At 46.2% G+C, this 27,905-nt stretch overlaps 1 protein-coding gene and 1 pseudogene across 5 annotated transcripts in view; one reads left to right on the top strand and one right to left on the bottom strand.

The window, feature by feature from the left end:
* The window catches only part of PIK3CB (phosphatidylinositol-4,5-bisphosphate 3-kinase catalytic subunit beta), a 182,120-nt gene extending 161,662 nt beyond the window's left edge, over positions 1–20,458 (bottom strand). For 2 of the 5 annotated variants that reach the window (XM_016942047.3, XM_016942048.3), the window contains exon 1: positions 20,225–20,458. The gene's annotated coding sequence lies outside the window, so the exon portion shown is untranslated. Of the gene's footprint in view, positions 1–20,024 lie in introns of all 5 variants that reach the window. The other 3 variants (XM_063806265.1, XM_003950204.5, XM_054681091.2) reach the window with 3 other exon arrangements.
* Positions 10,965–12,115, top strand: LOC104005763 (elongation factor 1-alpha 1-like; annotated as a pseudogene).
* Positions 20,459–27,905: the final 7,447 nt, after the last annotated feature.

A 27,905-nucleotide genomic window follows, 5' to 3' on the forward strand; every position in this document is an offset into this window, starting at 1 on the left:
TGAAATCAGGAGTTTGAGACCACCTTGACCAAAATGGTGAAACCACGACTCTACTGAAAATACAAAAATTAGCCAGGTGTGGTGGTGGGCGCCTATAATCCCAGCTACTAGGGAGGTTGAGGAAGGAGAATCACTTGAAGCCAGGAGGTGGAGGTTGCAGTGAGCTGAGGTCACACCACTGCACTCCAGCCTAGGTGACAGAGTGAGACCATCTCAAAAAAAAAAAAAAAAAATTGAGTCTTGGGTTTCAGTATCAGCCTTGGGAAGACCAGGGCTATTTCACTCCTATTCTTTATTCCTCTCTCCTTAAATATCTCTTCCCTTTACTTTTTCTAGCTCTCTCTAGATTTCCCCAACCCTCCACCTTCCTTCCTCCACTCAACCGTTATCCTTTGTCTCTGTCTCCACATATATGTTCCAAAGGTTGATCTCAAATTTGGCCATAATAAACTAGTCAAAACCGCCTAGGCATGGCTCACACCTGTAATCCCAGCACTTTGGGAGGCCAAGGTGGGCAGATCACTTGAGCTCAGGAATTCTAGCCCAGCCTGGGCAACATGGCAAAACCCCATCTCTACAAAAAATACAAAAATTTGGCCAGGCGCGGTGGCTCACGCCTATAATCCCAGCACTTTGAGAGGCCAAGGCAGGCGGATCATGAGGTCAAGAGATCGAGACCATCCTGGCTAACACGGTGAAACCCCGTCTCTACTAAAAATACAAAAAGAAATTAGCCGGGCGTGGTGGCAGGCGCCTACAGTCCCAGCTACTCAGGAGGCTGAGGCAGGAGAATGGCATGAACCTAGGAGGCGGAGCTTGCAGTGAGCCGAGATCGCGCCACTGCACTCCAGCCTGGGCAACAGAGCGAGACTCCGTCTCAAAAAAAAAAAAAAAAAAAAAAAAAAAAAAAATATATATATATATATATATATATATATATATATATATACAAAAAAATACAAAAACTAGTCTGGTGTGGTGGTGTATTCCTGCAGTCCCAGCTACTCTGGAGGCTCAGGTGGGAGGATGCCTTGAGCTCAGGAGGCAGAGGTTGCAGTGAGCCAAGATTGTGCCACTGCACTCCAGCCTGGGTGACAGAACCACATCCTGTCTCAAAAAAAAAAAAAAAAAAAACTAGTCAAAACCATAACAAAAGATTACAAATTCTTAATGCCTGGTGTTACAAAAGAAAAAAAAAGAAGAAAAAGAATTAAAAAAAAGATTAGAAACAATTTAAACATCCATCCATATATAAATACAGAAAAAATATGTTACATTGACACAATACAAAGCAGTCCTGAAAAAAGAATAAAGCAGTTCTACAACTACAGATACATGGCATCAAATATATTAAGTGATAAGAGAAGACATAGAATAATGACCATGCTATGCTGCCATTTGTGAGAGTGGGGGTTTACATGTATATATTCATAAATTATTCATAAATGCACAGGTTATCTCTAGAACATACAGTAGTACACAGTATACAGGAGAATGTGTGCAGGTTACATGCAAATACTACACCATTTTATCTAAGAGACTTGAGCACCCATGGATTTTGACATCCACAGGGAATCCTGAAACCAATCCTTCACAGATACCAAGGGATAAATTGCATTCAAATAAATAATTATGCACTTAGCCTGGTGCCTGCACAAAAAAATCCTCAATACATGGCAGCAACTGCTCCTCTTTTTAGGTATTTTTCACTCACACACACACACTCAGTGATAATCTTTTTACATATTTGAATAAGGTAGTTAAAAACCACAAGGTGGGTTGGGTGCAATGGCTCATGCCTGTAATCCCAGCACTTTGGGAGACCGAGGCAGGTGGATCACTTGAGCTCAGTAGCTTGAGACCAGCCTGGGCAATGTGGCGAAACCTCTATCTCTACAAAAAATCCAAATATTAGCCAGGCATAGTGGCGCGTGCCTGTGGTACCAGCTACATGGGAGGCTGAGGTGGGAGGATAGTTTGAGACCAGGAGATTGAAGCCGTAGTGAGCCTGGGCAACAGAGTGAAACACTGTCTCTAAAAAGTAAATAAATTAAAATAAAATAAAAACCAGCCGGGCGTGGTGGCTCACGCTTATAATTCCAGCACTTTGGGAGACCAAGGCGGGTGGATCACTTGAGGTCAAGAGTTCGAGACCAGCCTGGCCAACATGGTGAAACCCCATCTCTACTAAAAATACAAAAATTAACCGGGCATGGTGGCAAGCACCTGTAATCCCAGCTACTCAGGAGGCTGAGGCAGGAGAATCACTTTAACTCAGGAGGCCAGAGGTTGCAGTGAGCCAAGATCATGCCATTGTACTCTAGCCTGGGGACAAGAGTGAGACTTTGTCTCAAAATAAATAAATAAATAAATATAAATTAAAAAAATAAAAAATAGAAACCACAAGGTGACAGTTTCACTGGAGATTGTCAGTTAATTGCTAGTAACAATGAGCCTACCCTCACTGTGAGTCACCAAATGGTATCAAGAATTCTGAGAGTTTATTCACCTCATTTGGGTGAGCAGATGATGTACCATAATAGGACCAATCCATGGCTAATATTACAGAGAATTAAATACACAAAAAATCATTCTGAAAAAGATCTAAACCTTAGAGGTCCTATGTATTTCCTTATTTTCAGCACAACTTAAAAGTATAGTAATTGGCCGGGCGCCGTGGCTCACGCCTGTAATCCCAGCACTTTGGGAGGCCAAGGCAGGTGGATCACTGGAGGTCGGGAATTCAAGACCAGCCTGACCAACATGGAGAAACCCCGTCTCTACTAAAAATACAAAAAAAAAGGCCGGGCGCGGTGGCTCACGCCTGTAATCCCAGCACTTTGGGAGGCCGAGGCGGGCGGATCACGAGGTCAGGAGATCGAGACCATCCTGGCTAACACAGTGAAACCCCCTCTCTACTAAAAATACAAAAAATTAGCCGGGCGAGGTGGCGGGCGCCTGTAGTCCCAGCTACTCAGGAGGCTGAGGCAGGAGAATGGCATGAACCCCGGGGGGCAGAGCCTGCAGTGAGCCGAGATCGCGCCACTGCACTCCAGCCTGGGCGACAGCGAGACTCCATCTCAAAAAAAAACAAAAACAAAAACAAAAACAAAAAAAAATTAGCCGGGCCTGGTGGCGCATGCCTGTAATCCCAGCTACTTGGGAGGCTGAGGCAGGAGAATCACTGCAACCAAGGAGACAGAGGTTGCGGTGAGCTGAGATCACGCCATTGCACTCTAGCCTGGGCAACAAGAGTGAAACTCCATCTCAAAAAAAAAGTAGAATAATTAAAATATGCTGGTAGAGAAGAGCATTAATTAATTAATCCTTGCAGGCACCCCTAAAACTACTGAGCCAAAATACACAACCAGGTAAAGAGTCAATGCAGCAACATAAAATGTAGATGCTAGTAGGCTGATGGCCCAATTCAAACCTTGATGCTACGGGAACTCACAAGTAAAACTCAATACTTTATATAAATAAAGCACTGGGCCAGAATGTATAGGAAGTAAAAGGTATACGTTCTAGAAGGGGAGACAGGTACACCAACACAAAAAACTATTAGCTAGGCACAGTGGCTTGTGCCTCCCGAGTCACCAGAGGCTGAAGTGGGAGGAGCAAGTACTTGAGCCCTGGAGTTTGAGGCTGCAGTGAGCTATGACTGCACCACTGCACTCCAGCCTTGGCAACAGAATGAGATCCCATCTCTAATAAGGAAAACAAAAGCTATTAAATAATTGAGCTTAAGTCAAGATGGGGCTGGGCGTGGTAGTACATGCTTGTAGTCCCAGCTACTCAGGAGGCTGAGGTGGGAGCTATCGATAGCTTGAGCCTGGGAGTTCAAGTCCAGCCTGGGTAACATAGTAAGACCCTGTCTCTATTTAAAATAATAGTCAAGATGGAAACTCATATTTAGTGATTCAGTTTGACCAGAGAATAAAATCATGGAGGTCCTGACTTCATGACTCCCTATTATTCACTGCCTCCAGCCTGCACACAGCCATGCAGCCATCTCCATCCTGGAATTCTCTTGCTCAAAACCCAATATGCTCCTAAATGTCTAAAATCTAACTCCTCTGCCTGGCAGTCAGGCAGAAACAAAGAACTGTGTCATCAAGTTCTGGCTCTAGCTCATTTATTCACTGTGTGACCTTGGGAAAGTTCCCTTAACTTCCTTTTTCTTATTTGTAAAACAAGATGGTTTAACTATATGCTCTTTAATGTCCATTTCAGCTATAAATTCCACTTGGTCAAGCAACTCTACAGCTCACAATGCCTCAGCTTTTGTTCCAGTCAAACAACTCTCCAAGATCCTTCCCACAGCCTACAAGGTGCTGCATGGACTCTACCTCTCTTTTTGGCTCATCTTACACCCTTATCCTACACACCTCTTGACCTCACTCTCTCCTCTCAGGCTAGAATGGCCTCCTTTTAGTTCCTCCAAAATGCCAGGCTCCCTCCTGCTAAAGAGCCTTCCCATGTGCTGGACTCAATGCTTCCTTTTTTAAAATAATAAATATTTCATAACATCCCTTTACCATTGGAAACAAAATGTATACATAATACAAACTAAACAAAACTTTAGTTACATATATGTATATGTTATATCGAGTCTTAACTGTAATATAAAGAGAAATAAAAGGAATATAACTTAGTACAAAATTATATATATGCTAATGGTAAATGCTCTGGTACGACTACATTATAAGTCATAAAAAGGTAGTCGAAGCTTAAACCTAAACTTAAAATTACTGAATATCACAGCTACAAAGGCAGACTGATGTGCACATATTGTCTTGGTGATTAAACATCACTACCGGGCCGGGCGCGGTGGCTCACGCCTGTAATCCCAGCACTTTGGGAGGCCAAGGTGGGTGGATCACAAGGTCTGGAGATCGAGACCATCCTGGCTAACATGGTAAAACCCCGTCTCTACTAAAAATACAAAAACTAGCCAGGCATGGTGGCACGTGCCTGTAGTCCCAGCTACTCAGGAGGATGAGGCAGAAGAATCACTTGAACCCTGGAGGCGGAGGTGGCAGTTAGCCGAGATTGCGCCATTGTCCTCCAGCCTGGGCGACAGAGTGAGACTCCGTCTCCAAAAAAAAAATCACTACCAACATATGCCACTGGTGACATAAATTTTAAATTTTAGAAAGATAACTCTTGGTAAAGTTCTGAACAAACTAAAGCATAATCTCCTCTAGATTTCCAAAGAAGGTGAATTCTGGGAAAACTGAATATTAAAACCATGCCATTTTTATATTTTGTTTATGTGTAAAATGAAGTTAGGATTTAGGCAATGGTTTCAACCTGGGCTATACATTAGAATAAGAAGGACATTTTTAAACAATACTGATGCCGAGGTATCATCTCAAAGATTTTTATATAATTTGTATGAGGTACAGCCTCATCATCTTTTAAAAACTTCCTAAGTAGGCCAGGCATGGTGTGGCTCACATCTGTAATCCCAACATTTTAGGAGGCCAAGGCGGGCAGATCATTTGAGGCCAGGAGTTTGAGACCAACCTGGAAAACATGGTGAAACCCCATTTTCACTAAAAATACAAAAATTAGCTGGGCATGGTCACAAGTGTCTGTAGTCTCGGGCTACTTGGGTGGCTGAGGCAGGAGAATCGCTTGAACCTGAGGCAGAAGCTGCAGTAAGCTGAGATTGTGCCACTGCACTCCAGCCTGAGCAACAGAGCGAGACTCTGTCTCAATCAATCAATCAATCAATCAATCAATAAAGCCTTCTCAAGTTATTTTGATGTGCAGCCAGAGTTGAGATCCACTGTTACGGACTAAAACAAATAGGTTTTCACCTATGTGAAGTGAAAATTGATGATCTTACAGGACACAAAACAAATCTTTGCTTTGCAAGACTGTTGCACACTTTATATTACTAAGGCTAACATGACTGGCCTTTGCACACTAAATGCTAATACATCCCCCAATAATTGTACAAGCTAAAATCGTCCCCTGCTCTCATTCCTGAAACAGCCCCTAAACATCAGTCCCAACCCCAGATGAGAAACACTGACCTACATAATTCACCTTTCACATCTCAATTCAAACATCACCTCAGATTTTCCTGTTACAATATTATTACATTACTCATTAATAGGAATAAATGTAATAACAATGATAGTATTCCCCACATATTGTAACCACACCTTTGTGGTTTTTTAACCTAACTCATTTATGTGGTAAAATGATTCCACATCAGTACATAAACACTTTCTTCATTCTGTTTGTTTGTTTGTTTTGAGATGGAGTCTTGCTCTATTGCCCAGGCTGGAGTGCAGTGGTGCAATTTCAGCTCACTGCAACCACTGCCTCCGGGGCTTAAGCAATTCTCCTGCCTCGGCCTCCCAAGTAGTTCAGATTACAAGTGCGCACCACCACACCTGGCTAATTTTTGTACTTTTATTAGAGACAGGGTTTCACCATGTTGGCCAGGCTAGTCTAGAACTACTGACTTCAGATGATCCACCCAGCTCGGCCTCTCAGAATGCTGGGATTATAGGCATGAGCCACCGTGCCTGGTCCACTTTCTTCATTCTGTTAAATGGCTACAGAGCATTCAATCATAGGAACGTCCTATTTTTTTTAAAGTAATTCCCCTAGTGAAAAACATTTAAGTTACTTCAGGAATTTTGCCATTATAAACAATAATGCAACAAATAGCCTTCACCATACATGATTTTCCACACATGTGAGTATACCAATAGGATAATGCCTACAAAAAGAATTAATGGGGGCTGGGCACGGTGGCTCACGCCTGTAATCCCAGCACTTTGGGAGGCTGAGGCGGGCAGATCACGAGGTCAGGAAATCGAGACCATCTTGGCCAACATGGTGAAACCCCGTCTGTACTAAAAATATAAAAATTAGCTGGGCGTGGTGGTGCGTGCCTGTAATCCCAGCTACTCAGGAGGCTGAGGCAGGAGATCCCTTGAACCCGGGAGTTGGAAGTTGCAGTGTGCCGAGATTGTGCCACTGCACTCCAGCTTGGCGACAGAACGAGACTCCGTCTCAAAAAAACAAAAACAAAAACAAAAACAAAAAAAAAATTAATGCTCAGGGCTGAGCAGGGTGGCTCATGCCTGTAATCCCAGCACTTTGGGAGGCTGCGGCGGGTGGCTCACCTGAGGTCAGGAGCCACTGGACCATCATGTACAAATTACAGAGATATTAGACAATACTTGTGAGCAAAATGAAGACCTAAAACCCAGAAGCTCCTCAGTTAGAAAAAATATTAATAGCCTGGGCATGGCGGCTCACGTCTGTAATCCCAGCACTCTGGGAGGCCGAGATGGGTGGATCACCTGAGGTCAGGAGGTCAAGACCAGCCAGACCAACATGGTGAAACCCCACCTCTACTAAAAACACAAAAATTAGCTGGGAGTGGTGGCAGGCACCTGTAATTCCAGCTACTTGGGAGGCTGACGCAGAAGAATCGCTTGAACCTGGGAGGGAGAGGTTGCAGTGAGCCGAGATGGTGTCACTGCACTCCAGGTTGGGCAACAGAGTAAGACTCCATTTCAAAAAATAAAAATAAAAATAAAAAAAGGAAAAATATTAATAATGGAATGGTGGGTGAATGTGCACATCAAGAGTTAAGACAGCTTGGCCGGGTGCTTTGGTTCACACCTGTAATCCCAGCACTTTGGGAGGCTGAGGCTGGCAGATCACTCAAGCCCAGAAGTTTGAGACTAGCCTGAGCAACATGGCAAAATCTTTCTCCATGAAAAATACAACAAGTAGCCAGATGTGGTAGCACACACTTATAATCCCAGATACTGGGGAGGCTCGCTTGAGCTCAGGAGGTCCACACTGCAGAGAGCCAAGATGGTTCCACTGCACTCCAGCCTGGGTGACAGAGCAAGACCCTGTCTCCAGAAAAAAAAAAAGAATTCCAGTTGGCTATCCCCAGGAACTCTCGCTCAAAATTTAAGGGGAATGATAACTAGCTCATAAATATGGAACTTGACTTTTGAAAATATATAACTAGGCCGGGTACGGTGGCTCACGCCTATAATCCCAGCACTTTGGGAGGCCGAGGCAGGCAGATCACAAGGTCAGGAATGGCAGATCAGGAGTTCGAGACCAGCCTGGCCAATACGGTGAAACCCTGTCTCTACTAAAAAATACAAAAATTAGCCGGGCATGGTGGCATGCACCTGTAGTTCCAGCTTCTCAGGAGGCTGAGGCAGGAGAACAGCTGGAACCCGGGAGGTTCAGCCAAGTTCACGCCACTGTACTCCAGCCTGGGCGACAGAGTGAGACCCCGTCTCAAAAATAAAAGAAAAAGAAAATATGTAACTGCAGCCAGGTACGGTGGCTCAACACCTTGGGAGGCTGAGGTGGGTGGATCACCTGAGGTCAGGAGTTCGAGACGAGCCTGGCCAACACGGTGAAACCCCATCTCTACTACAAATACAAAAATCAGCCAGGCGTGTGGCATGCGCCTATAATCCCAGCTACTTGGGAGGCTGAGGCAGGAGAATCGGCTTGAACCCAGGAGGCGGAGGCTGCAGTGAGCCGAGATCACGCCACTGCAAATATATATATATGAAATATATATACAAAATATATATACATGAAATATATATACGAAATATTTATACATGAAATATATATATGAAATATTTATACATGAAATATATATACGAAATATATATACATGAAATATATATATATATATTTGCAGTGGCGTGATCTCGGCTCACTGCAGCCTCCGCCTCCTGGGTTCAAGCCAATATTTATCACTGCAGAAAAACGTTTTAGTTAACAAACTACATTTTTTTTCAGATAACACAATGGCAACAATTTGTAATGGTTTATGAAGCTACAAGAAAACACTGACTTTAATAGAATCTAAATACAACACCTGCCCGTGGTCCCAGCTACTCTGGAGCCTGAGGTGGGGGGATCACTTGAGCCCAGGAGTTACAGGCCAGCTGGGCAACACAGCAAGTCCCCATCCCTAAAAAAATAAATAAATAAATACAAGGCCTATACTAAATCAAGAATAAACAATTTTAAGTGATCATATTTCAACTATTTAATGAAATATGAATAGTTATTGTATAACTATGAACACGTAACTTGTCAGATGTAGTAGTAGACTGGCTACAGAAAAAAAAAAAAAGCAACGGTCGGGCAAGGTGGCTCACGCCTGAAATCCCAGCACTTTGGGAGGTCGAGGTGGGCAGATCACGAGGTCAGGAGATCGAGACCATCCTGGGCAACATGGTGAAACCTCGTCTCTACTAAAAATACAAAAATTAGCTGGGCGTGGTGGCGCATGCCTGTAATGCCAGCTACTCGGGAGGCTGAGGCAGGAGAATCACTTGAACCAGGGAGTCAGAGGTTGCAGTGAGCCGAGATGGCGCCACTGCACTCCAGCCTGGCGACAGAGCGAGGCTCTGTCTCAAAAAATAATAATGAAAAAAATGTTTTAAAATAAAAAAACTATCAGTAGGCTAACTTATTAAACAGTAAAGGAAAACTTCAAATCGGGTTATAATTCTGATCATCTGAAATATTGATTACTTAAATCACAAGAGCTCATTCATTTAAGCAAGTAAAGTACAAATGTATCAAAATGGAGTTTGAGCTCTTGTTGACAGTTACCAATGACTCAGCAGGTAAGGAATTCATGGAATTCAGGTCTTCATGGTCTAGAAAGCACTGTAGCTAAACCACCCAGTTAATACCAAATCATCTGCTGGTTATCTAACTCCTTCTTCCATCTTTTCTCAACTTCACAACTGCCATTACTTCTAAGTGGCAGGAGAAGAAGATAAATTTGAAATCAGTAAATATTATAAATTAGTTATTAGAAATACAAGAAAAAACTGTGGTCAGGAATGTGGGTAGTTTAAAACAAAGCCTTTGGATTACCCATGGATTTAGTTTAATCCATATAATCCTCCCCCTGCAAGCATGGATAATCAGGATCGCATTTCCCTTGAGGGCAAATCAGCATTTGCCTGGTGGTCTCCTGAATGCCTGAAGCACCAGAAGACAAACTACAGGACCAGGGATGCTGTCCTTGGGTTTGCACTGGGGAGAATTCTGAGCTGCAGACCTATCTCTAGCAATACTATAATATAGGAGATGACTGTTGAGATTCACATTCTTGATTCCAGCAGTAAGCCAGCTACTCCCAGTTAAAGGGTCAACCTCAGGTGATCTGCTAAATATCTGAGGAGCTATTAAAAGAAAATAAGGAGATATGGCCGGGCGCCGTGGCTCATCCCTGTAATCCCAACACTTTGGGAGGCCCAGGCAGGTGGACCCACCTGACGTTGGAGTTTGAGACCAGGAGAATCACTTGAACCCGGGAGGCGGAGGTTGCAGTGAGCCAAGATCACGCCATTGCACTCCAGCCTGGGCAACAAGAGCAAAACTCCACTTCGGAAAAAAAAGAAAAGAAATGAAGGAGATATACACTCTCGGGGAGAAGGGGGGTCACAAAAAGAAAGATCCTAGGCTGGGTGCCATGACTCACACCTGTAATCTCAGCTCTTTGGGAGGCCAAGCAGGCAAATCACCTGAGCTCAGGAGTTTGAGACCAGCCTGGGCAACATGGTGAAACACTGCCTCTACAAAATACCAAAAAAAAAAAAAAAAGTTAGCTGGGCATAATGGTGCATGCCTGTACTCCCAGCTACTTGGGAGGCTGGAAGGATCACTTGAACCTGGGGAGGTCAAGGCTGCAGTGGGCCACGATTGCACCACTGCACTCCAATCTGGGTGACAGAGTGAGACCCTGTCAAAAAAAAAGATTTGAGAAGGCAGCTACAGAGATGGGAAAGGACTCCTTCAAGTATGCCTGGGTCTTGGATAAACTGAAAGCTGAGCATGAACATGATATCACCATTGGTATCTCCCTATGAAAATATGAGAACAGCAAGTATTACGTGACTATCACTGATGCTCAAGAAGACAGAGACTTTATCAATAACATGATTATAGGGACATCTCAGGCTGACTGTGCTGTTCTGATTGTTGCTGCTGGTGTCGGAGAATTTAAAGCTGGTATCTCCAAAAATGGGCAGACCTGTCAGCATGCCCTTCTGGCTTATACGCTGAAGTGTGAAGCAACTAATTGGTGTTAACAAAATGGATTCCACTGAGCCACCCTACAGCCAATACAGATATAGGAAATCATTAAGGAAGTCAGCACTTACATTAAGAAAATTGGCTACAACCCCGACACAGTAGCATTTGTGCCAACTTCTGGTGGGAACAGTGACAACATGCTGAAGCCAAGTGATAACATGCCTTGGTTCATGGGATAGAAAGTCACCCATAAAGATGGCAATGCCAGGGGAACCATGCTACTCGAAGCTCTGGACTGCATCCTACCACCAACTCATCCAACTGACAAACCCTTGCATCTGTCTCTCCAGGATGTCTACAAAACTGGTGATATTGGTACTGTGCCTATAGGCCAAGTGGAGACTGGTGTTCTCAAACCCGGAATGGTGGTCACCTTTGCTCCAGTCAATGTTACAACTGAAGCAGTCTGTTGAAATGCACCATGAAGCTTTGGGTGAAGCTCTTCCTGCAGACAATGTGGACTTCAATGTCAAGAATGTGTCTGTCAAAGATGTTCATCACGGCAACGTTGCTGGTGACAGCAAAAATGACCCACCAATGGAAGCAGCTGGCTTCACTGCTCAAGTGATTATCCTGAACCATTCAGGCCAAATCAGTGCTGGCTATGCCACTGTACTGGATTGTCACACAGCTTACATTGCTTGCAAGTTTGCTGACCTGAAGGAAAAAGACTGATCACCATTCTAGTAAGAAGCTGGAAGATGGCCCTAAATTCTTGAAGTCTGGTGGTGCTGCCATAGTTGATATGGTTCCTGACAAGCCGATGTATGTTGAGAGCTTCTAGGACTATCCTCCTCTGGGTCATTTTGCTGCTCGTGATATGAAACAGAGTTGCTGTGGGTGTCATCAAAGCAGTGGACAAGAAGGCTGCTGGAGCTGGCAAGGTCACCAAGTCTGCCCAGAAAGCTCAGAAGGCTAAATGAATATTATCCCTAATACCTGCCACCCGAGTCTTAATCAGTGGTGGAAGAATAGCCTCAGAAATGTTTGTTTCAATCAGCCATTTAGGTTTAATAGTAAATGACTGGTTAATGATAACAATGCACTGTAAACCCCTCAGAAGAAAAGGAGAATGTGTTATGGACCATTTGGTTTTTTTTTTTTTTTTTTTGGCATGTGGCAGTTTTAAATTATTAACTTTTAAAATCAGTAGTTTTTAATGGAAACAACTGGACCAAAAATCGGTCACAGAATTTTGAGACCCATCAAAACAAAGTTTAATGAGAAAAAAAAAAAAAGATATGGTAACTCTAAACCAAATAGTTCAGAGCATACATACACATACATTCTTACAACACATACACTCTCTCACACACGTGTGCAATGGGAGGGTCTCAGATTCAAAAACTAAGTTGTCTAATTAAACTAAAAATTCCTGGCCAGGCGCAGTGGCTTACGCCTGTAATCCCAGCACTTTGGGAGGCCAAGGCAGGCGGATCGCCTGAGGTCAGGAGTTCAAGACCAGCCTGACTAACATGGTAAAAACTCCGTCTCTACTAAAAATACAAAATTAGCTGGGCGTGGTTGTGGGCACCTGTAATCCCAGCCACTCGGGAGGCTGAGGCAGGAGAATCGCTTGAACCCAGCAGGCAGAGGTTGCAATGAACCGAGATTGCACCATTGCACTCCAGCCTGGGCAACAAGAGCAAAACTCGGTCAATAAATAAATAAATAAATAAATATTCCTGATCTCTAAAAATACTAAATACGATTGAATACAGGATCAAACTACCACATCCTAAAACCAGTCCCCTTCAGTCAAGACCAAAATTCAAGGCCTCAAAAGGACAAAACAAGGTGGTTTTGTTTGGTTCCTTATTTTCAAAAAGACTAATGATTCAGGACGCAGTGAACAAAATTCACACTCGTTTTTGTCATTAATTGCTTAATGTCTAAAGGCTTGGTCTTTTCAGGGGTAGAGCACCTTAACGAAGATTGAGAGAGTTAAGAACGCCTAATAGAAGGCTGGGTTCAGTGGCTCTAGCCTGTAATCAGAGCACTTTGGGAGGCCAAGGCAGGAGGACGGCTTGAGGCCAAGAGCATGAGACCCAGCCTGGGCAACATAGCAAGAGCCTGTGTCTTCTACCTAAGAAATTTTTTTTTTTTTAGTTAGCCAGGCAGGCATGATGGTATATGCCTATAGTACTATTAATAACCACTTAGGCCGGTGCAGGAGGATCACTTGAGCACAACAGTTCGAGGTAACGGTGAGCTACGATTGTGCCCCTGCACTCCAGCCTGGGTGACAGAACCAGACCTGGTCTCTTCAAAAACAAAACAAAAAGGCCGGGCCCGGGGGCTCACACCTGTAATCCCAGGACTTTGGGAGGCCGAGGCGGGCGGATCACAAGGTCAGGAAATCGAGACCATCCTGGCTAACACGGTGAAACCCCGTCTCTACTAAAAAAATACAAAAAAAAAAAAAAAAAAAAAAATTAGCCGGGCATGGTGGGGGCGCCTGTAATCCCAGCCACTCAGGAGGCTGAAGCAGGAAAATGGCGTGAACCTGGGAGGCGGAGCTTGAAGTAAACTGAGATCGCGCCACTGCACTCCAACGTGGGTGACAGAGCGAGACTCCGTCTCAAAAAAAACAAAACAAAAAAAGGTACCTGATAGAATAATAACTCTAGGGTCTCTGGTTACTGTCTAATTTGCCCAAATCTGGAACCAAAAAAAGGGGGAAGTGTGTTCAGGATATACATTGTACATTCAATCAAAAGATTTTAGAACTAATTTCATTCCTACATTTATTCATTCAACATTAACTAAATTTCCTTTTTTTTTTTTTTTTTTTTTTTTTGAGATGGAGTCTCGCTCTATCGCCCAGGCTGGAGTGCAATGGCGCGATCTCGGCTCACTGCAAGCTCCGCCTCCCGGGTTGACGCCAGGCGTAAGCCACAGCGCCCAGCCCCATTAATTAAATTTTTCAGGCATTGTTCTGGTTCCTGAAAATACTCCAGGGAAGACAAGGTCCCTGCCATCATGAAGCTTATATTATATTGGAGGAAAAAGACCATAAATAAATGAACAATAAAATAAGCAAGCTGGGAGAGGTGAAATGTGCCTAAAGCTACTGGGGAGGCTGAGGCAGGAGGATCACTTGAGACCAGGAGTTCAAGGCTGTAGTGCCCTATAATACTACCTGTGAATGCCCACTGGACTCCAGCTTAGGCAGCATAAGGAGACCCCGCCTCTAAAAAAATTTTATCTTTTATTTTTTATTTTTTTTCTGAGACGGAGTTTCACTCTTGTTGCCCAGGCTGGAGTGCAATGGTGCACCTTGGCTCACTGCAACCTCCGCCTCCCAGGTTCAACCGATTCTCCTGCTTCAGCCTCCAGAATAGCTGGGATTACAGGCGCATGCCACCACGCCAGGCTAATTTTTTTTTTTTTTGTATTTTTAGTAGAGATGGGGTTTTGCCATGTTGGCCAGGCTGGTCTCGAACTCCTGACCTCAGGTGATCCGCCCACCTCAGCCTCCCAAAGTTCTGGGATTACAAGCGTGAGCCTCCGTGTCCGGCCAAATTTTTTTATTTTATTTACTTTTTAGCACTCAAACAGATTATGACAGATAAAGGAAAATTTAATAAAAATAAATAAAGGCTGAGATGGGTGGATTGCTTCAGCCTAGGAATTCAAGACCCCTGAGCAACATAGCAAGATCCCATCTCTATTTTAAAAATAAAGTAAAATAAAAATAAACAATTCGCTGACATGCAGATAAAGTTTGGATTTACTTCTTAGTGTAATGAGAATCCACTGGAACAGGAGAATAAGTAAAAATCACTCTGACTGCTGTGTGAAAAATAGAGTAAGAACAGAGGCAAGGAGACCAGTTAGGAAGGTACTACCCAGGAAGAACTGGGGTAGTGGAAATGAAAATAAACATATGTGGGATATATTTTGGAGGTAAAATTTAGAGTGTGCTCAAGGATTGGCTGAGCGTACAGTGAGGGAGGATGAGACAAAGGGATAAATTAAACATAACCACTAGATTTTACACTCAAACAGGATGGTGAGTGGGGCAGCGGGGTGCTACGACATGAAAACTGCTAGGGTTAGCCGGGCGTGGTGGCGTGCGCCTATAATCCCAGCTACTTCGGAGGCTAAAACAGGAGAATCGCTTGAACCCAGGAGGCAGAGGTTGCAGTGAGCCGAGATTGCGCCACTGTACTCCAGCCTGGGCAACAAGAGCGAAACTCCATCTCAAAAAAGAAGAAAGAAAACTGCTAGGGAAGGAATAAGAATGGGAATTAAGAGATCCATGCGAACCCATTACATTGAAAGACGCCTAAAAACAGACGAAATGAAGGTGTCATGTAGGCAGGCAGAAGACTGAAGTTCAGGACTGGAGATAAAAATCTTGAGAGGCAACAGCAGTTGACAACAATTTACTTATTTTTAGTTTCTCTACTAAAAATAAATAAATAAACCACAGGACAGGACAACATGAGATCATTCAGAAAGAATACAGGTAGAGAAAGGAATAGGGACAGGCCGGAAGCCCTGGGGCATTAGAATGTTTTGAACTCAACAAGAGAAGGAAAAGTCAAAGAGAGTGAAGAGGAGGAAAGCCATAAAACTCGAGTATCCTAGAAGGTTCCTTTACATAATGTGATTTTCTAGTACACCACCACAACCACCCCCTGCCCACCACAGTCATCCAAATTCTATAAATAAAAAAACGGGGCCCAGGCGCGGTGGCTCACCTCTGTAATCCCAGCACTTTGGAAGGACGAGGTGGGCGGATCACCTGAGGTTAGGAGTTCTAGACCAGTCTGGCCAATATGGTGAAACCCTGTCTCTACTAAAAATACAAAAAAACTAGCCAGGCGTGGTGGCGCACGCCTTGTAATCCCAGCTACTCGGGAGGCTGAGGCAGGATAATTCCTTGAACCCGGGAGGCGGAGGTTGAAGTGAGCCAAGATGGCGCCACCGCACTCCAGCCTGAACGGCAGAGCACGACTCCGTCTCAAACAAAACAAAACAAAACAAAAAATCAAAAGGAACAAGTCCAAGAGAATACACAAATAATAAAGCAGGGGCCAGAGTGGATGACGCCTGTAATCCCAGCACTTTGGGAGGCCGAGATGGGCGGATCACGAGGTCAGGAGATCAAGACCATCCTGGTGAACACGGTGAAACCCTGTCTCTACTAAAAACACACAAAAAAATTAGCCGGGCGTGGTGGCTGGCGCCTGTAGTCCCAGCTACTCGGGAGGCTGAGGCAGGAGAATGGCGTGAACCCGGGAGGCGGAGCTTGCGGTAAGCCGAGATCGCACCACTGCACTCTAGCCTGGGCAACAGAGCGAAACTCCGTCTCAAAATAATAATAATAATAATAATAATAATAATAATAATAATAATAAAGCAGGAACTCACTTTCCTCAGTTAAGTATTTTATTTATTTATTGGGGGCGAGGCGCGGTGGCTCACGCCTGGAGTCCCAGCACTTTGGGAGGCCAAGGCGGGCGGATCACGAGGTCAGGAGATCAAGACCGCCCTGACTAACACGGTGAAACCCCGTCTCTACTAAAAAAAAAATACAAAAAATTAGCCAGGCGTGGTGGCGGGCACCTATGGTCCCAGCTACTGGGGAGGCTGAGACAGGAGAACGGCGTGAACCCAGGAGGCGTGAACTCCAGGCTGGGCGACAGAGTGAGACTCCGTCTCAAATAAATAAAATAAAATAAAATAAAATAAAATTAAATAAAATTAAATTAAAATTAAAAATAGTGCTAGGCGCAGTGGCTCACGCCTGTAATCCCAGCACTTTGGGAGGCCGAGGCGGCCGGATCACCTGAGGTCAGGAGTTCAAGACCAGCCTGGCCAACATGGAGAAACCCCTAAAAATACAAAAAATTAGCCAGGCGTGGTGGCGGGTGCCTGTAATCCCAGCTACTTGGGAGGCTGAGGCAGAAGAATTGTTTGAACCAGGGAGGCGGAGGTTGCAGTGAGCCAAGATTGCACATTGCACTCCAGCCTGGGCAACAAGGGCAAAACTCAGTCTCTAAATAAGTAAATAAATAAAAACAAAATAAAAATAAATAAATAATTTATTTATTGGGGCCAGGCACAGTGGCTGACGCCTGTAATCCCAGCACTTTGGGAGGCCAAGGCGGGAGGATCACGAGGTCAAAAGACTGAGACCATCCTGGCCAATATGGTGAAACCCCATGTTTACTAAAAATACAAAAATTAGCGGGGCATGGTGGTGTGCACCTGTAGTCCCAGCTAATTTGGAGGCTGAGGCAGGAGAATCGCTTGAACCCGGGAGGTCACAGTGAGCAGAGAGCGTGCCATTGCACTCCAGCCTGGCGACAGAGAGAGACTCCATCTCAAAACAAACAAACAAAACAGAGGCCCATAAGACTGGGTAACATCCCCATAGCCCCAGCTGTTTTTACCCAGGTTGAGGCCTAAAACCAAGAGGTGACTTCTGACTCCCAGCCTTTTCACAGTGGCTAGCAGTAGTTCTACTGTTGAGTTCAACAGTCTAAGCTAGACAACTGGGAAAACCTCAAGAAAGAACATAATTTAGCCTACAGTGTTCATTTTTCACTTTTTTCCATATAGTTGGCTGACATTCACAAAGCAAGTTGAAGCAAAAGCCTTTATGGATGAGTCTTTAAGAACACCAAGAAAGATAGGCAAGAGGTGCAAAATGACAAATCAAAACCCGACTTGATTTTCAACACTTCTAAAAAACACTCCGAAGGTGGTGGACTCAGGGTGTGAATCAGGGGTGTAAATTAGATTTTTGTTTCTTAAGTCATTTTGGCTTTAGTGAATACAATTCCAGTTTAAACCTTTAAGATTTTTACTTTCGGCCGGTCGCGGTGGTTCATGCCTGTAATCCCAGCATTTTGGGAGGCCCAGGCTGGCGGATCATTTGAGCCCAGGAAATCAAGACCAGCCTGACCAACATGGCAAAACCACCTCTCTACCAAAAATACAAAGATTGGGCCGGGCGCGGTGGATTCCCCCTGTAATCCCAGCAGTTTGGGAGGCCGAGGCGGGCGGATACCTGAGGTTGGGAGTCCGAGACCACCCTGACCAACATGGAGAAACCCCGTCTCTACCAAAAAAAAAATACAAAATTAGCCGCGTGTGGTGGCACATGCCTGTAATCCCAACTACTCGGGAGGCTATGGCAGGAGAATCGCTTGAACCCGGGAGGCGGAGGTTGCGGTGAGCTGGAGATCGCGTCATTGCACTCCAGCCTGGACAACAAAAGCGAAAACTCCATCTCAAAAAAAAAAAAAAAAAAATTGAAAGATTGGCCAGGCGTGGTGGCACGCCCCTGTAGTCTCAGCCACTAGGGAGCCTGAGGCAGGAGGATCGCTTGAACCCAGGAGGCGGAGGTTGCAGTGAGCCAAGATGGCGACATTGCACTCCAGCCTGGGCGACAGACCGAGACCCTGCCTCAAAAAACAACAATAATTTTTTTTTTAAAAAAGAAGCAAGATTCGGTCTCAAAAAGATTTTTTTTTGTTTTTCTTTTTGAGACAGGGTATCCCTCTGTTGCCCAGGCTGGGGTCCAGTGGTGCCATCTCGGCTCACTGCAACCTCCGCCTCCCGGGTTCAAGGGATTCTCCTGCCTCAGCCTCCCAAGTAGCTGGGATTACAAGCGCCCGCCACCACACCCTGCTAATTTTTGTGTTTTTGGTAGAGACGGGGTTTCACCATGTTGCTCGGGCTGGTGTCGAACTCCTGGAATCAATTGAACCGCCCGCCTCGGCCTCCCAAAGTGCTGGGATTACAGGCGTGAGCCAACGCACCTGGTCAGAAAAAAGACTTTACTTTCTTCCATACCTGCATTCTGAAACTGGGTTAAGATCCTTATCTGACCACCCTTTCCTGTGCTACATTATTATGACTTAAACAGTTCTGCTTTTACCATAAAATCTTACAATGTAGCATAAAAATCCCCAAATGATTAATGAACTGCTGAGACCTCTGACTCGTTGGAGATAATTTTATTACGAATCATATCTCCAAACTTCCATTCAGTGCTTCAAAATAAGTACTCATTTAATTATCATGACTTCACCAGACAGTCACACTGCCCACAATGATGTTTACAAAAGCACTTGTCACTCCCTTTGGATGTAGCAATGCAGAAAAAAGAGTCTGTTTCCATACTCTTCGTGTGTTTATAACTCTGTAACAAGTGGCAGAGTTCAAGTGTCACTTGAGATGAAACAGCAAGGCACTTCAAGTTTACGTCCCACCATCTTTCATCCTAAGCGAATCCCGAATTTGCTCGGTTTCATTTCAGCAGCAATTCCCACTCAGTACCTGACACAGGGTTCCAATTCAGCCCTGCGGGAAGAGACTGCAGGATTCTAGTAAGGGACTATAGGATTCTATTTTGGCCACTGCGAGGTTAACAGGCTCCAATATTAAGCAACTCCAGTATCGGTTACTGCAACACCAGAGCAGATCGGAAATAAATGTGCCCCCAAACGCACGCCAGCAGCCAGGAATTAGCAATAGCTAACACGAGATGCTGCAGCAGGGGTATCATTTACTTAGCACTTGTTCAGTTATGCCTAACCTCACAACAACCTTATGGTGTATGTATTATTATTTCCATTTAACACATCAGGATATTTTGGCCCAAGGCCCCAGGACTGGTCAGCAGCGGCGTTGGGATTCGAAAACATGTCCGTAACCTAATAACCCTGGGTCCACGCCTCTGAAATACACTTCTGCGCAAAAAGGCACCTGAGGGTCGGGAAGTTCCGGAGGTGTCCGCATAGACGCGGGACGCGAGTACGCCGTCTCTCCACAGAAACGCCCCTCAGGAACGGGACCCAAAGCGACAGTGGCCCGGGACGCCCGGCAGCGTCTCTGCCGCCCAGGGGCCGGGGGGCGCCACTCACCTTGGAGAGCCCAGGGCGGGCCGCAACCAAGCCAGACGCCCCCACCGGCCGGTAGGCGGTTATCCTCCAAGCTGGAAGGAAGCGCGGTGCAACCACAAGAGTCGCCAGCGCCGCAGGTAGCGGCAAGCTAGAACGCACCGCCAGCACGCCCGGGGGCACCGCAGCCGGCGCCGCATCCGGGTCCCGGCCGCCGCACTCACCTGCCTGGCGCTCCGCCGCCGCCGCCTGCTACTATTCCAAGTGCGCAGTCAGCAGCCCAGGCCGCCGCAACCGCTCCACTCCGGCGCCCCCATCCCTGCCTCTCTCGATCACCTCCCGCCTGCCCCGCGCAGCACTACACTCGCCCGCTCCCCACTGCCATGGCCCGCTCCGCCGCAGCGCCGCACAGGCCGACAGAGCACGCGCGCGCCGCCGCCGTACCCGCGCCCGTGTGCGCGCGCGCGAGCCTCTCAGGCCTGCATCCCAGCAGCCCCCGCCCCGCCCTGCGCCGCCCTCGGGCCAATCCCGGGCCCCGCGGTGGCGGCGGCGGCGGCAGCTGGGCTGGCAGGGTGTGGGGAGAGGCCTCACTGCCGATTCTTCTACCGTTGCCAGCCCGGCTGCGACGCTGCTGCACGGCCTTTCCTAACTCTCTTTGCGACTCCCAGAGGACTGCGGAATAGGGAATCCCCGGCAAGTCGCCTTCAGGAGAGACCCATCACCCGCTGCGGCCTCCATAACTTCCTCCCGAGAGATTCCGCTCTTCCTAGGTTCCTTGCTGGCCTTTTCTTCCCAGCCCTTCTCCCTGTTCTGCGACATGGACTGACTCCTAAATTCTTGGACGCAGCACTTATTTTTTTCCCGCTACCCGTCTCCGTCTTTCACTCCCTTTGTGAGGATAGGGCGCTAGCTCGGCTGCCTCACAGCTGGCCCTTCAGTCCCTACACTGTGAATGGTTGTTTCTAGGGAAAAGTCCAGCCTTTCAAGCCCAAGATTCTTGTTCTTTGTTCAATTTTGCAGTAACAACACCTAACATTTGTCTGCAGAGCCTTAAACTTTACCCCTTTTTGCCTACCTTGTTTCCTGTTACCTTTGACCCCAACCGCGAAATATCACAGCCCTCTTTCTAGTGGGACACTTAAATTTTACTTACTGAAAACCAACATTTTAACTCACTCCAAAGCTAGTATATTCTAACGTAATGCTCCTATATTACCCTGGACAAATAGTTGAGTAGTCAGGGATAAAATCTAGAAGTACAACATAATAAAAAGCAAACGTGACAAATCAATTAAGTGACAAACCAATAGTTTATTGGAGAAATGATCCTAGTTTTTTTTATTTTTTATTTATTTATTTATTTTGAATCAGAGTTTCGCTACTGTTGCACAGGCTGGAGTGCAATGGCGCGATCTTGGCTTACCGCAACTCTGCCTCCCCCGGTCAAGCGATTCTCCTGCCTCAGCCTTCCTGAGGATTACAGGCATGCGCCACCACGCCTAGCTAATTTTGTATTTTTAGTAGAGACGGGGTTTCTCCACGTTGGTCAGGCTGGTCTCGAACTCCCGACCTCAGGTGATCCGCCCGCCTCGGCCTCCCAAAGGGCTGGGATTACAGACATGAGCCACCGTGCCCGGCCAATGATCCTGGTTTTAATTGACTTTCGATTTAAAGCAAGAACATTGAAAAATAAATTCCAGAAGAGGCTGTAATACCAACACTTTGGGAGGCCGAGGTGGGCAGATCACTTGAGCCCAGGAGTTCACACCTAGCCTGGGCAATATAGCGAGACTGACAAAAATGACGTGAGTGTGGTGATGTGCATCTGTTGTCCCAGCTACTTGGGAGACTGAGGTGGGAGGATAATATGAACCCAGGAAGTCGAGGGAAGTCGAGGCTGGTGTGAGTCGAGATAGCACGGTAGCACCACTGCACTCCAGCCCGGGAAATAGAGCAAGACCCTGTCTAGGGAAAAAAAAAAAAAAATCCAGAAGAATTAAAAAATATAAAAATTTACAAAACAGAAACTTAAGAGGAAAAAAAATTTTTTTTTTGAGACAGTCTCATTCTGTTGCCCAGGCTGGAGTGCAGTGGCACCATCTCAGCTCATGGCAACCTCCACCTCCCAGGTTCAAGCAGTTCTCTTGCCTCAACCTCCAGAGTAGCTGGGATTACAGGCACCTGCCACCACACACGCCTAATTTTTTTTTTTCTTTTTTTGAGACGGAGTCTTGCTCTGTCGTCAGGCTGTAGTACAGTGGCACAATCTCGGCTCACTGCAACCTCCGCCTCCTGAATTCAAGGGATTCCCCTGCCTCAGCCTCCCAAGTAGCTGGGACTGCAGGCGCGCACCACCATGCCTGGCTAATTTTTTGTTTTTTAGTAGAGACGGGATTTCACTGTGTTGGCCGGGATGGTCTCCATCTCTTGACTTCGTGATCTGCCCGCCTCAGCCTCCCAAAAGTGATGTGATTACTGGCCAATGAGGCAGAAATTTTAAGCAAGACAGGAAGCCCAGAACCATTATAGAAAAAAGAAAAATATTTGCCTACATAAATATTTTGAAGGTTTTGCATGACCTCACAGTGATAAGTTTTGAAAAAGAAAAAACACAATAAGTTGGGCATGATGGCTCACACCTGTAATCCCAACACTTTGGGAGGCCGAGGCAGGTGGATCACCTGAGGCTGGGAGTTTGAGACCAAGCCTGGCCAATATGGTGAAACTTTGTCTCTACTAAAAATACAAAAATTAGCTGGGCGTGGTGGTGCGGGCCTGTGATCCCAGCTACTCTGGAGGCTGGGGCGGGAGAATCGCTTGAACCCAGGAGGCAGAGGTTGCAGTGAGCTGAGATTACGCCATTGTACTCCAGCCTGGACAACAGAGCAAGACTCTGTCTCAAAAATAAATAAATAAATAAATAATAGAAATGCATGGCCGGGTGCTGTGGCTCACTCCTGTAATCCCAGCACTTTGGGAGGCCAAAGCGGGCAGATCACCTGAGGTCAGGAGTTCGAGACCAGCCTGACCAACATGGTGAAACCCCATGTGTACTAAAAATACAAAAATTATCCGGCCATGGTGGCGGGCATTTGTAGTGCCAGCTACTCGGGAGGCTGAGACAGAATTGCTTGAACCTGGGAGACGAAGTTTGCAGTGAGCCGAGATAGTGCCACTGCACTCCAGCCTGGGTGACAGAGCTAGACTCCATCTCAAAAACAGAAAACATAAATTAATTAATTAATTAATTTAATTAAAATCCATTTATAGAACCTCTTTTATGTTAGAGATATAATGTGTTGGCCAGGTGTGGTGGCTCACATCTGCAATCCTAGCACTTTGGGGGCCAAGGTGGGTGGATCCCTTGAGCAATTTTTTAATTTTTATTTTTGAAAAAAGATATAATGTGTTTGCCATATTTTTCTGCAGTTCTATTCCATCTATTGTGTTTTTTCTTTTTCTTTTCTTTTTTTTTTTTTTTTTTTGAGTTGGAGTCTCACTCTGTCGCCAGGCTGGAGTGCCGTGGCATGATCTTGGCTCTCTGCAACCTCCGCCTGCGGAGTTCAAGCGATTCTCCTGCCTCAGCCTCCTGAGTAGCTGGGACTAAAGGGTTGCACCACCACGTCCAGCTACGTTCTTTTTTTTTTTTTTTTTTTTGTATTTTTAGTAGAGACAGGGTTTCACCATGTTGGCCAGGATGGTCTCAATCTCTTGACCTCGTGATCTGCCCACCTTGGCCTCCCAAAGTGCTGGGATTAGAGGCCATGAGCCACTGCACCCGGCCTTATGTTTCTTTTTCTTTTCTTTTTTCTCTTTTCTTTTCTTTTGAGATGGAGTCTCACTCTGTCAACCAGGCTGGAGTGCAGTGGCATGATCTCGGCTCACTGCAACCTCCACCTCCTGAGTTCAATTGATTCTCATGCCTCAGCCTCCAGAGTACCTGGGACTACAGGCCCACACCACCACACCCGGCTAATTTTGTTTTTATATTTTGTACAGATAGGGTCTCACTATGTTGGCCAGGCTGATCTTGAATGCCTGAGCTCAAGCGATCCACCCACCTCAGCTTCCCAAAGTGCTGGGATTATAGGCATGAGTCACCTTGGCCAGAAATAAGAATCTCTTTTTTTTTTTCCTTTTTTTTGAGACGGAGTCTTGCTCTGTCACCAGGCTGGAGTACAGTGGCGTGATCTCAGCTCACTGCAACCTCTGCCTCCTAGGTTCAAGTGATTATCCTGACTCAGCCTCCTGAGTAGCTGGGACTACAGGCGCGCGACACCACACCTAACTAATTATCGTATTTTTAGTAGAGACGGGGTTTCACCATATTGGCCAGGCTGGTCTGGAAGTCCTGACCTCATGATCACCCGCCTCAGCCTCCCAAAGTGCTGCGATTACAGGTGTGAGCCACCGCGCCCAGCTGCTTTTTTTTTTTCCTGAGGGAGTGTCTTGCTCTGTTGCCCAGGCTGGAGTGCAATGGTGCAATCTCTGCTGCTCACTGCAACCTCCACCTCCTGAGTTCAAGCGATTCTCCTGCCTCAGCCCCCCGAGTAGCTGAGATTACAGGCACCTGACACCATGCCCAGCTAATTTTTATATTTTTTTAGATTCGGGGTTTCACCATGTTGGCCAGGCTGGTCTTAAACTCCTGACCTCAGGTGATCTGCCTGCCTCTGCCTCCCAAAGTGGTGGGATTACGGGTGTGAGCCACCGCACCCAGTCAACAATAAGAAACTTGAGAGATGAGATCATCCTGGATGCAGGATGGGTCCAAACCCAATGACAAGTGTCCTTATAAGAGAAGGGGAAAGAGAGATATGACACAGAGAAACATAGAGAGGAGGGTAATGTGAAGAAGGAGGCAAAGGTTGGAATGATACATCTACAAGTGGAGAACACCAAAGATTGCTGCCTCTGTTTCTCCGCTTCCTCAACTGCCTTCAAAAATCAGCACAAGGGCCTGGAAGTTGTGGCTCATGCCTGTAATCTCAGCACTTTGGGAGGCCAAGGTGGGCAGATCACCTGAGGTCAGGAGTTCAAGACCAGCCTGGTCAACATGGGGAAACCCCATCTCTACAAGAATACAAAAATTAGCTGGGCATGATGGCAGGTGCCTGTAATCCCAGCTACTCAGGAGGCTGAGGTGGGAGAATCGCTTGACCCCGGGAGGTGGAGGTTGTAGTGAGCCGAGATCACGCCACTGCACTCCAGCTTGAGCAACAGAGCAAGACTCTTTTTCAAAAAAACCAAAAAAATTAGCACAAGGCCAGGCGCAGTGGCTCATGCGGGTAATCCCAGCACTTTGTGAGGCCGAGGCGGGCAGATCACCTGAGGTCAGAAGTTCAAGACCAGCCTGGTCAACATAGCGAAAACCCATCTCTACTAAAAATACAAAAATTAGGAGGGCATGGTGGCGCACACCTGTAATCCCAGCTACTCAGGAGGCTGAGGCAGGAGAATCGTTTGAACCCAGGAGGCAGTGGTTGAAGTGACCTGAGATCGTGCCGATGCACTCCAGCCTGGGTGACAGAGTGAGGCTCCATCTCTAAAAAAAAAAAAAAAAGATCCAGTCACATGTGCCAAGGCCATCAATCTTGGGAGGGAAAGGACAGAAAGTAAAAAGCAGATGGAGAACAGAGGGGAAGAGGGAAGGGTGAGCAGTAGCCACTTAAAAAACAAATTCTGCAACAGAAAATTAAACTTAAGGACCAGATGGGAGGGCAGTGACATTGGAGGGGGAGGGTGAAGCAAAAACCATTTTTGAATTTCTGTTTTCTTCAGGCAAAGTAATTTCACAAATGTGTGATTACTGATATCACTTATAAATATAGAATGTTTATGCGGCTTTAAAAGAGCTATCTGGGGACAGGGAACAATGGCTCACACCTGTAATCTCAACACTTTGGGAGCCACAGGCAGGAAGATCTTTTGAGGCCAGGATTTCAAGACTAGCCTGACCTTGAACTTGAAACAGAACTGGACCCTGTCTTTTTTTTTTTTTTTTTTTTTTTGGAGACAGAGTCTCTCACTGTGTCACCCAGGCTGGAGTGCAGTGTCATGATCTTGGCTCACTGCAACCTCTGCCTCCCAGGTTCAAGCCATTCTCCTGCCTCAGCCTCCTGAGTAGCTGGGAGTACAGACCATGTCCAGCTAATTTTTTTTGTATTTTTAGTAGGGGCGAGGTTTCACCATGTTGACCAGGCTGGTCTTGAACTCCTGACCTCAGGTGATCAACCTGCCTCGGCCTCCCAAAGTGCTGAAATTACAGACATCAGCTGCAAAGCCCAGCCTTTTTTTTTTTTGAGACGGAGTCTTGCTCTGTCACCCAGGCTGGGGCTGGAGTGCAGTGGTGCCATCTTGGCTCACTGCAACCTCCGCCTCCCAGGTTCAAGCAATTCTCCTGCCTCAGCCTCCTGAGTAGAGTAGCTGGGATTACAGGCACGTGCCACCACACCTGGCTAATTTTTGTATTTTTAGTAGAGCCAGGGTTTCACCATGTTGGCCAGGTTGGTCTCGAACTCCTGACTTCAAGCGGTCTGTCCACTTCGGCCTCCCAAAGTGCTGGGATTACAGGCATGAGCCACTATGCCTGGCTGACCTTCTGTTTATTAAAAAAAAAAAAAAAAAAAAGTTTTTAATTAGCTGAGTGTAGTGACATATGCCTGTAGTCCCAGCTACTAGGGATGGATAGCTTGAGCCCTGGAGTTTGAGGCTGCAGTGAGCTATGATCACGCTACTGCATTCTAGCCTGGACTACAGAGCAAGACCTGTTACAAACAAACAAACAACAACAACAAAAAAGGGCTGTCTGGGCCGGGCGCGGTGGCTCGTGCCTGTAATCCCAGAACTTTGCGAGGCCAAGGCAGGTGGATCACTTGAGACAAGGAGTTCGAGACCAGCCTGGCCAACATGGTGAAACCCCCTTTCTATCAAAAAAATACAAAAAATTAGCTGGGCGTGTTTGTGCGTATCTGTAGTCCCAGCTACTTGGGAGGCTGAGGCACAAGAATTGATTGAACCCAGGAACAGTGGTTGGAATGAGCCAAGATCCTGCCACTGCACGCCTGGGTGACAGATTGAGACTTTGTGTCAAAAAAAAGGGGGCTATCTGGAATCAAATATCCAGTCTCCTCATATTTGTCTTTTATCTACTGCCTCCCCAGGAATAAGATTAGTGCCTGACAAATAGTAGATGCTTAGTAAATATTCTTTTTTTTTTTTTTTTTTTTTGAGACGGAGTCTTGTTCTGTTGCCCAGGCTGGAGTGCAGTGGAGTGATCTCGGCTCACTGCAACCTCCACATCCCAGATTCTAGCTATTCTCCTGCCTCAGCCTCCTGAGCAGCTGAGATTACAGGCGTCCGCCACTATGCCGGCTAATTTTTTGTATTTTTAGTAGAGACGGGGTTTCACCATGTTGGCCAGGCTGGTCTTAAACTCCTGACATTGTGATTCACCTGCCTCAGCCTCCCAAAGTGCTGGGATTACAGGCGTGAGCCACCGCGCCCAGCTAATATTCTTTTTTTGAGATAGTGTTTCATTCTGTTGCCCAGGCAGGAATGCAGTGGAATGATCACAGCTCACTGCAGCCTCAACCTTTTGGGCTCAAGCCTTCCACCTCAGCCTCCAAAGTAGCTGGGACCACAGGCACACACCACCACACTTGGCAAATTTTTTAATTTTTTTTTTTTTGTAGAGACAAAGTCTCCCTACGTTGCCCAGGATGGTCTTGAACTCCTGGGCTCAAGTGAACCTCCCACCTTGGCCTCCCAAAGTGTCGGGATTACAGGCATGAGCTACCGTGCGTGGCAGCAAATATTCTTGAATGAATAAGTATTTTTAGATACAGTCTTGCTCTGATGCCCAGGCTGGAGTGCAGTGGCGTGATCATGGCTCACTGGAGCTTC

The sequence above is a fragment of the Pan troglodytes genome, chromosome 2 (genome assembly GCF_028858775.2).
Source record: "Pan troglodytes isolate AG18354 chromosome 2, NHGRI_mPanTro3-v2.0_pri, whole genome shotgun sequence".
Taxonomy (NCBI): domain Eukaryota; kingdom Metazoa; phylum Chordata; class Mammalia; order Primates; family Hominidae; genus Pan; species Pan troglodytes.